Source organism: Camellia sinensis, chromosome 14 (genome assembly GCF_055761805.1).
Source record: "Camellia sinensis isolate YWXY chromosome 14, ASM5576180v1, whole genome shotgun sequence".
In the NCBI taxonomy this organism is placed as follows: domain Eukaryota; kingdom Viridiplantae; phylum Streptophyta; class Magnoliopsida; order Ericales; family Theaceae; genus Camellia; species Camellia sinensis.
Window position 1 is genome coordinate 47,259,709 of NC_138974.1, and position 16,365 is coordinate 47,276,073.

General features: G+C 45.1%; 1 pseudogene across 1 annotated transcript; it reads right to left on the bottom strand.

Moving 5' to 3' along the window:
* Window positions 1–646: 646 nt before the first annotated feature.
* On the bottom strand, window positions 647–16,326 carry LOC114257137 (G-type lectin S-receptor-like serine/threonine-protein kinase CES101; annotated as a pseudogene). Its single transcript, XR_014351315.1, has 8 exons — window positions 14,827–16,326; window positions 14,637–14,732; window positions 14,353–14,543; window positions 14,072–14,281; window positions 13,795–13,978; window positions 1,454–1,507; window positions 1,228–1,378; window positions 647–1,146 (listed from the first exon to the last, which is right to left on the bottom strand). The product of XR_014351315.1 is annotated as a G-type lectin S-receptor-like serine/threonine-protein kinase CES101 (transcript).
* Between the last annotated feature and the right edge of the window lie 39 nt (window positions 16,327–16,365).

A 16,365-nucleotide genomic window follows, 5' to 3' on the forward strand; every position in this document is an offset into this window, starting at 1 on the left:
TTAAAATGATTAAATTATTACAAGAACTTTAAGTATAGAAATTGTACACTGTAAAGTTGTAAAGCGCATTGTAAGTTCTTAACTGATTTTGCATGTGTCTTTCCCATCAAAATTAGGAATATTTATATCGTGTCCTCACTTATCCTTCAAGTTTAATAATTATTGAGTAATATTAGAGACTCCAAAAATTCTATCAAATGTCTCACATGGGTATGGGACCCACACTATGTAGGTCCGTCCCACACCCATGTGAGATATTTGATAGAAATTTTAATAAAATTTTTAGAATCTCTAACATTTTTTATAATTGTTTCCAAAACCATAATGGCACTCCTAAAATCTATCAAATTTTCTTTGCAACTTTCCCTGCCCTTCTAGCATCGCTCTCCACCATGTAGCCCACCCTCCTAATTGTTAGGGGTTGATTTCCTAGCTTTAGATAGAATCTTTTAACAACCATTATGAGTGTCTTCACTCATTATGAACCGCATGAATTAATACTTTATCAATACCGATCACATGAAACTTGAACATACAACCTCTAAATTTATAGGCCCCCTAACTCTTTTCTGTTTTTGTAAATCAAGGATTTCATTATTAATCTCAACTCTATAAAAACCAAAATGAGAGAATTTGAAAAAAAATATGAAGAAATAATGGTCTACATAGTAATTAAAATTAATAGAGACAAGATTTCCCATGCAGTGTTACATAGGCTATGCCAATAGGAGTTCATCTCTAAACTGAAACAAGAAAAAACACTATTGCTTAATTAAGAGCAATGTAATACTCAAGAGATCCAAACGGTTGTTCTAAGGTCTTTTGTCAAATCTGCAATCTCTACCGAGCTTCTATCTCTGTAGCAGACACGGTTGCAGAGTGATTTTCTGATGCACCTCTGTCCATGTCTGCCTCTACAAGCCTTTTGCAAGTAGCATATGCAGTGAAATTTGGAGTTGGAAGCAGCGTAGTTTCATTACTGAGCATAGAAATAACATCTGACATTGTAGGCCTATCCACTGCATTCTCTTGAACACACAAGAGACCGACTCGAATGCATCTCAATACTTGAGAACTGGAACATGAATTGCCTAGTGTTGAGTCCATCAGCTCCAAGCCATTACCTTCTTTCCATAACTCGCAAGCCTAAAAACATGACAATGTTTTTAGAATACTACCAACACAGTGTTTCTGAGAAAAATTTGTAAGTTAGTTGCTTGGGCTTACATATCCGATTAGGTTAACAGGGCGATCATGATGATAAAAGCTACTGTTCTTTCGTCCACTCACGATCTCCAACATTAGGACTCCAAAACTGTAAACATCTGATTTCTCTGAGAAAAGACTTTCCATGGCATAATCAGGTGACATGTAACCACTGCATTCAACGACAATCATAACTTAGTAAAAGGAAATAGACATCACATACAAATAATGAAGTGATGAAACTTACTATGTTCCAACAACCCGATTGGTATTTGCTTCAGATTCATTTCGCCCAAAAATCCTAGCTGTACGGGGAGGAAATAATTCTCCTCGTATAATCCTGTTGACCAAGTCCACGCTCCTCCGTACGACGTTGCTTTGTCACCTGAAAACACAAACGTGAGCTAGCCGGCGGGTGTGTGCCGGAAACCTCTCCGATGCCTAAGTCAGAAAACTTGACAAATAGACAAAGCTCTAAGTTCTCAGAAAGATTGTGTTCCAATTACCTCCTCCAAGGTGATGCTTGTGAGCTTTTATAAGTTTCATATGGCACAATCCTAGTAGGACTTGTATTTCTCCATACAGAGTCCTCCTAGGATTCAATCTCTTAAGGATAATGCTTATCCTTTTACACCCTCCCCCACTGCTCAAACCAAGTGGGATGGTTTTCTTTACGGCCGAACTTCCTTTTGACCGAAGTAAACTTGGCTATACCGAGCCACAGAAGGCCGAACTATCCTTAGCTCGGTCTTCTCCTCCAACTCTTTACTTCGGCTGCCCTGTTCGACCTTGATGCGCTTAGATCAAACTTCCAGGTAACAAGTTCGGGCTGACCTAACCAATGTAAGTCACGACCGGACTAATTCCGACACCGGTCTTCTCAGAACATACTGCGACCGGACTAACTCTGAGACCGGCCTAACTGTGAATTGCCTCCAGACCGGAGTAATTTTACTCTTCCTTGGGCTGAAGTAACGATCTCTTCTTGAGCCGAAGTAATTTTGCCTCCTTGGGCCGAAGTAGCTTTGTCTTCCCAAGGCCGGAGTAACTTTGCCCTTCTGGGCCGGAGTATTCTGTACGGCCTTTTTACCTAGTCCACTGCGTTTTGGGCCTCAAAACCAAACTCGAAGTTCGGCCCAATTTTCCCAAAAATTACCCTCTCAATTGCCCCTTAATTCCATCTGAGCAACATGATTGGGATTACCAGCCTTCTGGCCGAGCTAGAGTTTGTCATGCTTTTTCAGCCGAGCTAAAAACCCTTTAGCCTTTCCAGCCGAGCTAAGTTTACCTCGGGTACAACTATGTCCGGTCAAAACGTCTCTTCAATCACAGCGACTGTATCGCTTCCCATTTCCGTGACACGTGGCAAACTCTGATAGGCTGTGGCCAACCGTCACGCCGTCCTTCAGAATTTTCGTACTGTTCCCGCCTCTTTTTGCCGCCTTTTTTCTCTCTCCCTTTTCACAAAACAGCCTTTCTCCTTCTTGAATCACTCACCTTCGATTCTTCACTTTCTCTTCTCCCCTGGTTCCTGAGTTTTTGAGTTTGCTGTGTTCGTGCCTCCATTGCTGCCATTGCCTCCATTTCTAGCTTCTCTCTTATACAGGTAAGCAAGCCTATCCTTCTTGCTTTCTTTGTTTTCGTACTTTGCTTTCCATACTCTGTATGTTTTTTGCAAGCAGTTTGTCCATTTCTGATTCGCTTTTGTACTTTTATGGAGAAACCATTAGAACTCTATGTATATGTCATATACCCTAGAGAAAAAATTTCGATTTTGATCCAGAATCACGTCCCGACCGAACTTGGATACTGTTTGTGTCATGTATGTGAATAGATTCAGAACATAACCGGACTAGAACTTGTAGGAATATCAGTAGTTTCTTTTGACCCACTCTAGCCAAGATAGGATCACCGAACAAGCTTGCTCATACCGAACTAGGTACTTCGGTCTATAACCGAGCTAAGATATTGGGGCCAAGCCGGCTTTCTTAGTTCTTAAACCGAACTTAGAAAGCCGCCCCTAAGAGCTCAACCGAAGTAATTTTCCTCATACTGTAACCGTTTTAGGCCTTGGGACTAGACCAGCTTTCTTAGTTTTTTAGACCGAACTCAGAAAGCTGCCCCTAGACGTTAAACCGGTCTAATGTGCTCAAAACCGTGCTAACAAACATTCTGAAGAGCCGAGGTAGAACCAGCCCACTAAGCCGAAGTAGGATTTGTATATCTTGCTTATAATTTGTAGCGCGGTCCAATCGATCTGTGCTTAACCCCTTTGTTTTCTACCTTGCAGACTTAGGTTGCCCAGACACTCCTGCGTGTGCTCAACCGAGCTACTGAGCCAAATTTTTGTACCGAAATAATTTATTCGTAATTTATACAACAAATGGGTAAGTATAGATATTTAGTCGAAACCCCTGGTGGCATGGCCGAATTTAGGCAGGACTACCAGATTCCTGATGATGTCCAACTGGTATTGGCCAAGAAAGATGCTACTCCCTGGGACAATGAAGGCTTCGTCCCTTTTACCCTTCAATCCATAATAGAAACCGGACTACGGTTTCCTGTTCAACCGCTAATCTGCGAATTTCTTAGACAGACTAGGTTGTGCCCCACCCAACTGTCTACCAATACATATCGTATCATAATGGGAATAGCCGCATTAAATCATCAAACCGGACTAAATCTCGGCCTAGCCGAAATATTCCATCAATATTCCATCGGTTCAAAGAATGCTGGGTGGGTATATTACCTTAGAATTCGCCGCCGCCGAGAGAAGATAATTAAGCACACTCCGGACAAAGATCTTAACGATGATGATTTCTTTTGGGTCTTTGGGAACTTTGAGGATTTTCAGGCTCAAATTCCTGGCCGACCTATAAATTGGAAAATGGGAGAGCCTGGTAATTTTACTCCGGTCTTCTGCTTTGTAAGTTATCTCGGTTGTTTAGTCTATTAGCCGAACTAACACTTCTCTTTTTTGCAGATTTTGCCCATCTCCATTCCTTGTATAGCTATCCCAACCTCGGAGTGTTGCGAGCCGCATTTCGGGTTAAAGAAAGAGATTGGGCCAAGCTTCTAAATTTCGAACCGACCTACCGTTACAGCGGTCGCCGCAAAGCAAAGGTAACCGATTTTCTTCTCGAGGAAGCACCGGAGCCGGACCCAACTTTGCCCGAGATAAGGCTTGTCCCTCTAACAGCAGAAGAAGAGATGGCGAAAAGGAGCAGAGTTAGGGCCCTCCTGACCGCAACAACTAGGGCCGAAGTAACACCGACTACTGAGGTTCAGCCCGCCGTCGTAGCCCTTCCTTCACAACGGCCTTCTTCATCGCGCCCTTCAAAACGCGCCCGATCTGCGTCAGCCGAACAGCAACTTGTTGACGAAGTCGAATCCGTCCCCCAAAGTCCTCGTCCTGCTTCCCAACCAGAGCAAACTGACCGAGCTCGTTCTCCGAAGTGGGCTCCGCCTTTGATCTTCAATGACCGAAACATCAAAGCCACTGATTCGGTCGTGGCTGAAAAAGACCACCAACTGGCCTTTAACCTGGCCAAAAGTGTGTGCCTCCCCAAGGACATGGAGCACCACTTGAAGCAACTGAACACCGAAATGAAATCAATTCGGTCTGCTTCCAAGTCCATGATCTTGGTAAGTAGCTGTCTGCTTTATCCTGTCTAAATTTTTCTAACTTTTACTTCGGCTGAGATGAGATTTTTGTTTTGCCAGGCCTTGCAAAAGAACAATGTCACTTATAGGAAAGTCCAAGAGCTCCGCAAAACCACAAGGCAGGCAATGGCGGAAGCCGAAGCCAAGTCGGCCGAACTACTACAAGCCGAAAAGAGGATGGCCGAGCTAGAAGCAGAAAACGGCCGTCTTGCCGATCTAGTTAATTCGGCGGAGGCGGAGAAGCAGAAAGCTGCCATCGTTATGAAGGACAAGTATTTGCGGGAGTTGGTGAAGCTTGAGAGGAGGAAAGACGCCGAAATAGGTGAATTAAGAAAAAACATGGTGGAGGCCGAAAAGGAGGGCTATAAACAAGGTTACAAGAAGGCCGAAGACGCCTACGTCCAACAATGTGACGCTGCAAAGGAGCTGTTCTTTAAATGCGGCTGGAGGGCGGCAGTGGAGAAGCTCGGTCAAGATCAACAGACCGAGGTCTTCAACCCTCCAGATTATTTTATACCGAAGTCCCTGGCGGAGTACGCGGCTGCTCTGCAACAACAGTTTTTGGAAGATGACTCTGATGATGCCTCTGATGAAGATACTCCGGCCGAAAATGTGGACCAGCCAGTTCGGTCGGTGCCCACTGCTGAAGACCTAACTGCAGAACCTCCCAGTGGAACCGTAGCCGAAGTGGCTCGCCCTAGTGTGGATGAGCTCCCTCCGGAGACCGGTCTTCAAGTTGATGCTGATGCGGTTTTCGATGCTGAAATTGATGAACTTTTCTCTTGATTTTTTACTTTTTCTCCTTTGTAACCGAACTAAGCCCCCTTGTAATGACTTCTCTTTGAATGAAAATTTTACTTCTTCTTATTCCGGTTATTGTGTGTATGCTTGCGTTTGTAATGTCTTCTATTACTCCAAGTGTTATTTCGGTTTTTGGTTGGTTAAACTATACTTACCAGCCAACCACTCCTTAGCCGACATAATTACTTCGGCTGAGGAGTATTAAGTGTTGGTTTAATCCAGCCAACCACTCTTCAGCCTTACACTTACTTCGGCTGAAGAGTAACAAGAGTTTGGTTTATTCCAGCCAACCACTCTTCAGCCATACACTTACTTCGGCTGAAGAGTAACAAGAGTTGGTTTATTCCAGCCAACCACTCTTCAGTCTTACACTTACTTCGGCTGAAGAGTAACAAGAGTTTGGTTTATTCCAGCCAACCACTCTTCAGCCATACACTTACTTCGGCTGAAGAGTAACAAGAGTTGGTTTATTCCAGCCAACCACTCTTCAGTCTTGCACTTACTTTGGCTGAAGAGTAACAAGAGTTGGTTTATTCCAGCCAACCACTCCTTAGTCATGCACTTACTTCGGCTAAGGAGTACAAAGAGTTGGTTTATTCCAGCCAACCACTCCTTAGTCATGCACTTACTTCGGCTAAGGAGTACAAAGAGTTGGTTTATTCCAGCCAACCACTCCTTAGTCATGCACTTACTTCGGCTAAGGAGTACAAAGTGTTGGTTTATTCCAGCCAACCACTCTTCAGCCTTACACTTACTTCGGCTGAAGAGTAACAAGTGTTTGGTTTATTCCAGCCAACCACTCTTCAGTCTTGCACTTACTTCGGCTGAAGAGTAACAAGTGTTGGTTTATTCCAGCCAACCACTCTTCAGTCTTGCACTTACTTCGGCTGAAGAGTAACAAGTGTTGGTTTATTCCAGCCAACCACTCTTCAGCCTTACACTTACTTCGGCTGAAGAGTAACAAGTGTTGGTTTATTCCAGCCAACTATTGAAGTTTGTTTTTCCAGCTAACTTCTAGTTTTTTGGTTATTCCGACCAAATGTCCTGCAGCCTGGATCCTTATCCTGGGCTTAGGAAGGGTGTTGGTTTAATCCAGCCAACCCCCGAGTTCGTTTTTCCAGCTAACTATAGAATGCTTGCAATAAACATAGTTTCTAAAACTAACTTTTACAAAGAATATTTTGTGCTAAAAAGAATTGCTCATTTTATTGAAGGAAAGAAAAAATTACATATGTTCAAAAAGAGAAAAGTTAAAAGTAAAATAACTTGAGATTGGCCGTATTCCATGGCCTAGGGATTGCCTTGCCATCCTTGTCTTCTAGGTGGTATGCCCTTTTGCCTGCTAACCCAACCACCTTGTAAGGACCTTCCCAATTTGGGCCTAACTTGCCGTCTCCTGGGATTAAGGTGTTCCCCATTACTCTGCGCAGTACCCAATCGCCAATTTTGAATTGTCTTGGATGAACCTTTTTGCTGTATTTTTTGATTAACTCTCGTTGGTATGAGGCGATGTGGACCAACGCTCTTTCTCTTCTTTCTTCTGCAAGGTTGAGTTCTAAGGCTATGGCTTCTCCATTTAAGTCTGGATCAAAATTTTCGCTTCGAATTGTAGGGAGGCCAACTTCTAGTGGGATCACTGCTTCCATGCCATAGGCTAAGGAGAATGGTGTTTCTCCAGTTGATCGCCGAGGTGTGGTGCGGTAAGCCCCTAAAACATGAGGAAGTTCATCCGCCCACTTGCCTTTTGCTTTCTCTAGCCTTTTCTTTAGTCCATCCAAGACGACTTTATTTGATGCTTCAGCCTGCCCATTTGCTTGAGGATACGCCGGTGTGGAATTGTAGAACTCTATCTTGTATTCTTTACAAAAGCTCCTGAAGATTCTGCCGTCGAACTGAGTTCCATTGTCTGAGATTAGTGCTTTTGGTATACCAAACCGAGTGATAATATTTTGCCAAACAAACTTCTTCACATCTTTTTCTTTGATTGATGCCAATGCTTCTGCTTCCACCCATTTTGTGAAGTAGTCTGTTGCTGCGAGAAAGAATTTTCTGCCCCCGGGTGCCGTTGGAAGTGGTCCTACTATGTCTAAGCCCCACATTGCGAAAGGCCATGGGCTAGTTAAGGGTAGGAGTTCTCTTGCTGGTTGATGTATTTGGTGCGCGAATTTCTGGCATTTTTCACACTTCTTCACATATTTCTCTGAGTCTGCTTGCATATATGGCCACCAATATCCTTGTGAAATAGCCCTGTAAGCGAGCGACCTTCCCCCTTGATGACTTCCATATACCCCTTCATGTATTTCGAATAGGAAGGCTTCTACTTTGCTGGGATGAACGCACTTGAGGTAAGGCCCAGAGAATGACTTCTTGTATAATGCCAAAGATGGAGATAGCCAAAATCGCTGCGACTTTGCCCTTATTTTGTTGGCTTCTTTTTTCTCTGCTGGTAGGATGCCGTCTTTTAGGAACAGGATGATGGGATCCATCCATGAAGGGCCTAATTCAGTGCAATATACTTCTTCTGCTTCGGGGTCTTCTATACTTGGTCTTGGTAAGAAGTCGATGAGTAATGGATGTGGGATCGATGTATCTGCCATTGAGGCCAGGCCTGCTAGCTCGTCCGCTCGGCTGTTTTCCTCCCTGCCAATTTGTTCTATCCTTACCACATCAAACTTCTTGATCTCTGTTCTGACTAACTCTTGGTACTTGGCCATTCTGTCGTCCTTTGCTTCGTATTCGCCCGAAATTTGGTTTACCACAAGCAGAGAGTCACTGTATACCATTAGTTCGGCTGCTTTCATGAAGTGTGCTGACTTGAGTCCTGCGATAAGCGCCTCATACTCTGCTTCATTGTTGGATGCTGGGAAGCCAAGGTTGATTGCTTGCTCTATAACCAGACCGTCTGGAGAGATGAGGACTATGCCAAGCCCTGCGCCGTGTCGGTTGGATGCTCCATCCACAAAGAGCTTCCACATCTCCCCAACGAATAGTTTCCAGCAGGTGGAAGGGTCAGACGATGCCGTGGGGTCAAGGATGGTGATTTCTTCAAAGTCCATATTGGCTGTCTGCCCTTCGTCCTCTGTTTGAACTGCTGGTGAGCCTTTGTTTGGCTCCTCCTTGTTGTCCTTAGTATGGTCTGCCTTTGTGCTTGATGGACTACCCTCCACTAGGGGTTGCGCTATTCCGGCGTCAACTTCCGTCCCTAGTTCGGTTGATGGACTATCTTCTACTAGGGGTTGCGCTATTCCGGCGTCAACTTCCGTTCCTAGTTCGGTTGAGTCAGTCAGGTCGACTGGGCAGATATGATGACTTCCAGGAGTAAACTCTGCGACGAAGTCTGCCAAAGATTGAGCTTTTATTGCGGTCTTGGGTTGGAACTTGATGTCGAATTGTCCCAACTCTACTGCCCATTTCAAAATTCGCCCACTGAAGTTTGCCCTTTCAAACAGAGCTTTTAATGGAAAGGCTGTGAGGACGACTATGGTGTGGGCGTGAAAGTAATGCGCCAACTTTCTGGATGCCATCATTAATGCTAATGCTAGTTTCTCCAATGGTAAGTACCTTGTTTCGGCTCCCAACAATGTCTTGCTGACATAAAAGATGGGCAAGTGTTGTATTCCTTCTGCACGAACCAACACTGCGCTGACTGCGTGTTGAGAGACTGCTAGGTACAAAAAGAGTTCTTCGCCAGGTACTGGAGTAACAAGTAGTGGTGGGGAAGACATGTATTCCTTTAAGCTTTCCAGAGCTCGGTCGCATTCTTCATCCCACTCAAACTTGGCCTTTAAAGTTTGGAAGAACGGTCGTAGCCTGTCCGATGATCTGCTTATGAACCGGTTGAGTGCAGCCGCCATACCAGTAAGATGCTGCACTTCTTTAACTGAGTTTGGTCTCTCCAACTCCTGGATCGCTTTGATCTGAGAGGGGTCGGCTTCTATACCTCGGTTGGTCACCAGGAAGCCCAAGAATTTGCCAGATCCAACTCCGAATGCGCATTTGGACGCATTGAGGCGTAGCTTGTGTTTCTTCAGGATCTGGAACATCTCGCCTAAGTCTTTCAGATGGTCATTCTCATCCTTGCTTTTGACCACCATGTCGTCGATGTACGCCTCCATTGTTCTGCCTAACAATGGTTCAAACATCTTGGTGACCATCCTTTGGAATGTCGCCCCTGCATTCTTTAGGCCAAAGGGCATGACCTTGTAGCAATATAACCCCCTTGGTGTTGTGAAGGAAGTGACCTCCTGGTCTGGTTCATGCATGGCGATCTGGTGGTAGCCTCTGTATGCATCCAAAAAGCTAAGTCGGTTATGTCCTGCTGTTAAGTCCACCAGTTGATCTATCCTTGGTAGAGGGAAGCTATCTTTTGGGCACGCTTTGTTGACTGTTTTGTAGTCGACGCAGACACGCCATTTACCATTCTTTTTTGGCACTACGACGGTGTTGGAGATCCATTTTGGGTAGTGCACCTCTCTTATCGCTCCTGCCTCCAGCAGGTTGCCTACCTCTTCTGCCACTATTTCGGCATGGTGGAGTGCCGATCTGCGCGTGCGTTGAATGACTGGTCTGGCAGATGGGTGGACATTGAGTTGGTGACTGATGAAATTTGGATCAATGCCTGGCATGTCGTAAGGTGTCCAGGCAAACACTTCGATATTAGAGGTCAAGAATTCCAAGACCTCTAATCTCTCAGCGCTGGACAATGATGAGCCAAGCAAGAAGAACTTATCCGGGTTTTTCTCATCTATTTTTACCTCCACCAAGTCTTCCACCGCTTTCTGATCAGCCTCTTTGCCGACGTCAGCGAATAGTTCATTACTTTCTGGCTCCTCCACCGAATGAACATATCCTTTGGCAGCTCGGCTTCCATTTGCTGTGGCGAAGCATTGTTTTGACATGATCTGATCGCCATAAACTTCTTCGATTATACCGGCGTCATTGGGGAACCGCATTACCTGATGATATGATGACGCTACCGAACGCATGGCATGCAGCCATGTTCTGCCCAGGATGATGTTGTAGGTGGAGGGGACCTTCAATACCCAGAACTCCACCTGTTTTGATACACTTCCTGCTCTGACTGGAAGGATTATTTTGCCGACAGGCCACTCTGGCATGGAGTTGAATCCAATCAGGGGAGAAACTGCGGGTGCCAAGTCTTTGTCCTGCAGCTTTAGTTGCTTGAATGTGTCGTAATACATGATCTCACATGAACTACCCTGGTCAATCAGAATCCGCTTGACGTCAAAATCCTTGACTCGGAGAGTGACAACCAGGGCATCATTATGGGGGCAGTAAATTCGATCCAAGTCCTTATCTGAAAAGGACATGACATTTGTGGCCTCTGTCTTTCCTTTCTTGTTGGCTGGTTGGGCGCTTCGTACTTCTTTGAAGTGCTCAGCCTTTTTGATCGAACCTCTCAGCTCGCATACGTGCTCGGGTTCTACAACTCCATGTATTACATTGATGATCCCTTGTGGAGGGGCGTCAATTGTCATTCTGTTGGGATGGTCATTATAATCTTGGGGGGCCGGTTGCGCTCCTCCTTCAATGTATTTGTCCAAGTGGCCTGCTGCCACCAATTCTTCCAAGTGCTGTCTTAGTGGCGTGCAATTCTCAGTTCGGTGCCCCTTTTCTTTGTGGAAGGTGCACCGTGATCTGTCGTCGTAGTTCTTCTGAGCTTCCCCAAGCTTGGCTGGCCACTTGACAAAAGGCTCATCCTTGATTTCGCTCAGAATCCGATATATTGGTTTTTTGAACACCGTGGTTATGGCAGTGCGGATTCTCAGCCATCTTTTGTCTGGGTCTTCTCCGTTATCTCGTCTGCCACGTCCATTTTTGTTACTTCGGTCCACCGTATTAACCTTTGCTGAGGTTTTCTTTTCTGGTACCGTGGCCGCACTTGTTTTGGCTTTGGAACGTGCGCCATCTTCTTCTACCCTGATGTGCTGATGCACTCTCTCCATCAGGGCTTCCATGGTGAGGGGTGGCGTCATTGTAATTGAATCCCTTAGTCTATTCCCTACTGGTAGACCTCTTTTATACTGCGCAATGGCTAGATTGGTTGGGCAGTCTCCAATTTGGTTAAATGTCTCCCAGTAGCGACTGTTGTAAGATCTGAGGGTCTCTTTTTCACCCATGTCGATGGAGAGTAACTGGTCTATCTCCACCGGTGTTTTTGTGTTTGTCCGAAATCTTGTCACGAACGCTTCTGCCAATTGGGCCCAGGAGGCTATGCTGCCCTCTGGGAGCTTTTCGAACCAAGTCAAGCCTAGGTCACCAAGACTGGACGGGAAGAGTATGCACATTAAGGCCTCGTTTCGCCTGTACACAGCCATGACTTGGCGAAAGTGGCTTAGGTGTGAATACGGGTCCGTCTTCCCTTCATATGTATTGAATTTCGGCTGAAGGAAGCCTGATGGTAGGGGCGCGTTTTCGATCGCTGGGACAAACGGCGAAGTCTGTAGTCTTGCTAACGCTTTGTCCGCTGGTTCGTAGGCCGGTCGCGGTATTGGCATTCCAACCTCGACGCTTCCATGCGTTCGAGGAGCCAACCGTTGTAAGGCCGAAATTCGGTGTGGATCCTTTGCCCTGGCATCCTCCTTGCATCGTGCTTTTTCTTCTAGCACGGTTCGTAAGTCGGATGACCTGGGTAGCTCGGTTTGCCTGGATCTGGTTTGGTGTGAATGTGAAGGCCAATACGTGCTTCCTTCAGTGTATGATCTTTCGGATCTCGTCCTTTCAGACCTGGAGTGACGAGTTCTTGAAGATAAGGAGTGAGTGTCGCCTGTCCTGAGGCTTCTGCTCTCTCCTTGGGAGGGTGTAGTATTCCTACTACGACTCTCTGAGTGGCGAGGGGGCGTCTTGTGCTTGCGCCCCTCTCCTGTCGCCACATCTTTAGTCTTCATCTGGCGTTTCAAGGCCTCCATGTCCGCCGCCATCCTCCGAATCAGTTCATCCTGTTCCTTTACGCGATCTTCCAGGACTTGAGGATCAATCCTCCTCCTTTGCCTGTCGGGACTTTGAGAGTGACGAGGGCTGCCATTCCGCCTTCCCCTGCCACTCCTCCTGGAATTATGTTGTTGGGGCTCCAAGTCCGCCATGGGAGGGACAGCAGGTAATCCCTCACGCCTTGCGCCCCCTTCTGGAGTTAGTCCGTCGACGGCGGACTGCGGCAAGTCTTCAATGTGTGCCATTGAATGAGAAAAGGAGAAGCTTAGTCAAGAGGTTTTTGTTCTTGTCTGTTCTTCCCACAGACGGCGCCAATTGTACGGGGAGGAAATAATTCTCCTCGTATAATCCTGTTGACCAAGTCCACGCTCCTCCGTACGACGTCGCTTTGTCACCTGAAAACACAAACGTGAGCTAGCCGGCGGGTGTGTGCCGGAAACCTCTCCGATGCCTAAGTCAGAAAACTTGACAAATAGACAAAGCTCTAAGTTCTCAGAAAGATTGTGTTCCAATTACCTCCTCCAAGGTGATGCTTGTGAGCTTTTATAAGTTTCATATGGCACAATCCTAGTAGGACTTGTATTTCTCCATACAGAGTCCTCCTAGGATTCAATCTCTTAAGGATAATGCTTATCCTTTTACACCCTCCCCCACTGCTCAAACCAAGTGGGATGGTTTTCTTTACGGCCGAACTTCCTTTTGACCGAAGTAAACTTGGCTATACCGAGCCACAGAAGGCCGAACTATCCTTAGCTCGGTCTTCTCCTCCAACTCTTTACTTCGGCTGCCCTGTTCGACCTTGATGCGCTTAGATCAAACTTCCAGGTAACAAGTTCGGGCTGACCTAACCAATGTAAGTCACGACCGGACTAATTCCGACACCGGTCTTCTCAGAACATACTGCGACCGGACTAACTCTGAGACCGGCCTAATTGTGAATTGCCTCCAGACCGGAGTAATTTTACTCTTCCTTGGGCTGAAGTAACGATCTCTTCTTGAGCCGGAGTAATTTTGCCTCCTTGGGCCGAAGTAGCTTTGTCTTCCCAAGGCCGGAGTAACTTTGCCCTTCTGGGCCGGAGTATTCTGTACGGCCTTTTTACCTAGTCCACTGCGTTTTGGGCCTCAAAACCAAACTCGAAGTTCGGCCCAATTTTCCCAAAAATTACCCTCTCACTAGCCATGCCAAAGTCTGAAATTTTGGGGTTCATGTCATTGTCTAGTAAGACATTACTTGCTTTTAAGTCTCTGTAAATTATTCTTAGTCTTGAATATTTGTGCAAGTAAAGAAGGCCTTGTGCAATCCCCTCAATGATATCGTAACGCTACTTCCAATCCAATAGCTCTTTCTGAGTTGAATCTGCAAAATTTTGTACACCCAATAATTAATTTTTCCAAACACATTTGGAGACAACCACTGAGGAACAAAAATATGAAGCGAAATTTCACAAACCAAATAGAAAGAAGTCCAAGCTTTTGTTAGGCATGTATTCATAGATTAACATCTTTTCATCTCTATGAATGCAGCAACCCAAAAGTCTAACAAGATTCATGTGTTGGAGTTTGGCAATTAGTATAATCTCATTTTTGAATTCCACCAATCCTTGCCCTGATCCCCTCAAAAGTCTCTTCACGGCTATTTCTTGACCTCGGGCAAAATTCCCTGCATTAATGATTAATGAGTATGCTTCAAATCCAACTACAGTTTCTTTTCATTATTAGAATTCCTGTTACCTTATAAACAGGACCAAAACCACCCTGTCCGGGTTTATTCTCAGGTGAAAAGTTATTTGTGGCAGCCAGAATCGAAGCAAAACTGAACAGTTTCACTTCATGTTTCCCATCATCTCCAATCTCTTTGGGATCAAATCTCTCTGAATTAGTTAATTCATGTAATATTTCCTCTTGGTGCCTTTCCTGTATCTCTGTTGCATGAGAAGCTCCAAGGTTAGAATTGCTTGTCACATGAATGAATAAATTGATCCAAAATGTATCTTTCAACCATAAGATGTTGTTACCTCTTAGTTCTTTTCTCCTCAAATGGTAAAATGATCCCAAGAGAAGAATAAACAGAACCACCACCAGTGCAACAACCATCCATATCCACCAATTATCTGCCAAATTAACCAAAGTTCAGAATTAGTGACTGAAATCACTTCAACCAATCATGAAATATACTAGAAAGAACGTGACACTTGAACCTCTTACCGGAGTTTTTTGTGGGGCTAATCTTGGTCGATGAGGTCTCATTTAAGGTTGAATTTAAAACGTAGATGGAGGGCGCAACACCTCTTGAATCCTTTACAAAAGTTAAGTCACTGCTCCACAACTGGCATCCAGTTCCATTGGAATTGAGAACACTATAACCAACACAAGAGCAATTGTACCAGCATTTAGTCCAACAATCACTCAGACCCAAGCTGATATTTCCATCTGAGTCTCCTGATTGCCGGAAGCTACCAGATTGTTGAAGGAACGTTTGGTTGCTAGTCCTACACTGTGACGGCCTCGTTGCTTCACACCCTGGATATGATGCAAATCCATCACAGGGACCAGCTGGTCCGAGTGAAGGTCTTTCGCCATCGACAAGTGACCCATTTGAACCTAAAACCCACCTTGAAATAGTCCCTATTGGGACAGAAAAATTGAAGTAACTCTCATTCTCATTAAAAGCACTGCCGAAATTGTAGATACTGGTGCGAGAATCAAAACTTAGCCAAGGAATGTATTCAAAGCTCCGGTTCATGACATTTAATGAGCCAGTAGTCCAGTAGATCTCCCCCCTGCGTTTCATGACTAGTTGTCCTATCGTACCATTCCATTCCAGAGTAAAAGTCCCCCGAGCAGGATCTGAATTGCTTATCCAAGAACTGAGTAACCAGCTTTGCCCTGTTTTGAAGTTCACACCTAGTTTCATCCCAGGCAGGAGCGTGTCTGTAGGATAATCAAAACTTTGCCACAAGTCTTGTTTGGCAGATCCATCTGTGTTGAGCTCTGTCACTACAAAGTTGCCGGAATCATTTAGAGTGGCGGATGAGTTTTGAGCAGCTTGATCATGACTCACCAAATCAAAACTCACTCCTTGACTCATAATCTTCAAAACACCATCAGCATCCATAGTAAGATTTGTATTGCCACCAAGTACTGGACTGTCACGGTTACCAACCCAAACCGTATGGTTGTCGTAAGGGTCGTTGTTGTACCAAATTCCTAAATAGCTGTAACTCGACCCGCTCGGGGTGATGAAGCCTAACATAAACAACCCATTTGATGAAACCAACTGGTCTTGAAATCCAAGGACTTGGCCTGGTTTGATGGTGTCTGTAGTCCGTGCACGGGAAGTCTGAGGCCCTCCCAAGCACAAACATGACAATATGAGAACCAAGATTGTATTCATAAGATATTGATGATTGCTATCCATTTTTTCAAAAAAAAAAAAATGGAACAGCTTCTTGTTCTTCTATCTTCTGCACAGATTGTAGTCTTGAAGTCATATTTTCAATAGTAATAGGAGTCAAAGTGCTCCAGTGGAGAAATTGGAATTCAAAAGTATGCAATAGACGTGTATGGATTAGCGTGGAATTGTCAAAGGACGTTTAGCTGGGCATATGTGAGATGATAATCTCACAGAACAGAAGCCCAAGTCTTTATCATAGAAGACGAGTCTAAAATGAGAAGATGCTAGAGAACCTGGACATTTCCATGATCATCTCAGTGTTTAAGTCCAAATCAATTAGAAAACGTGGC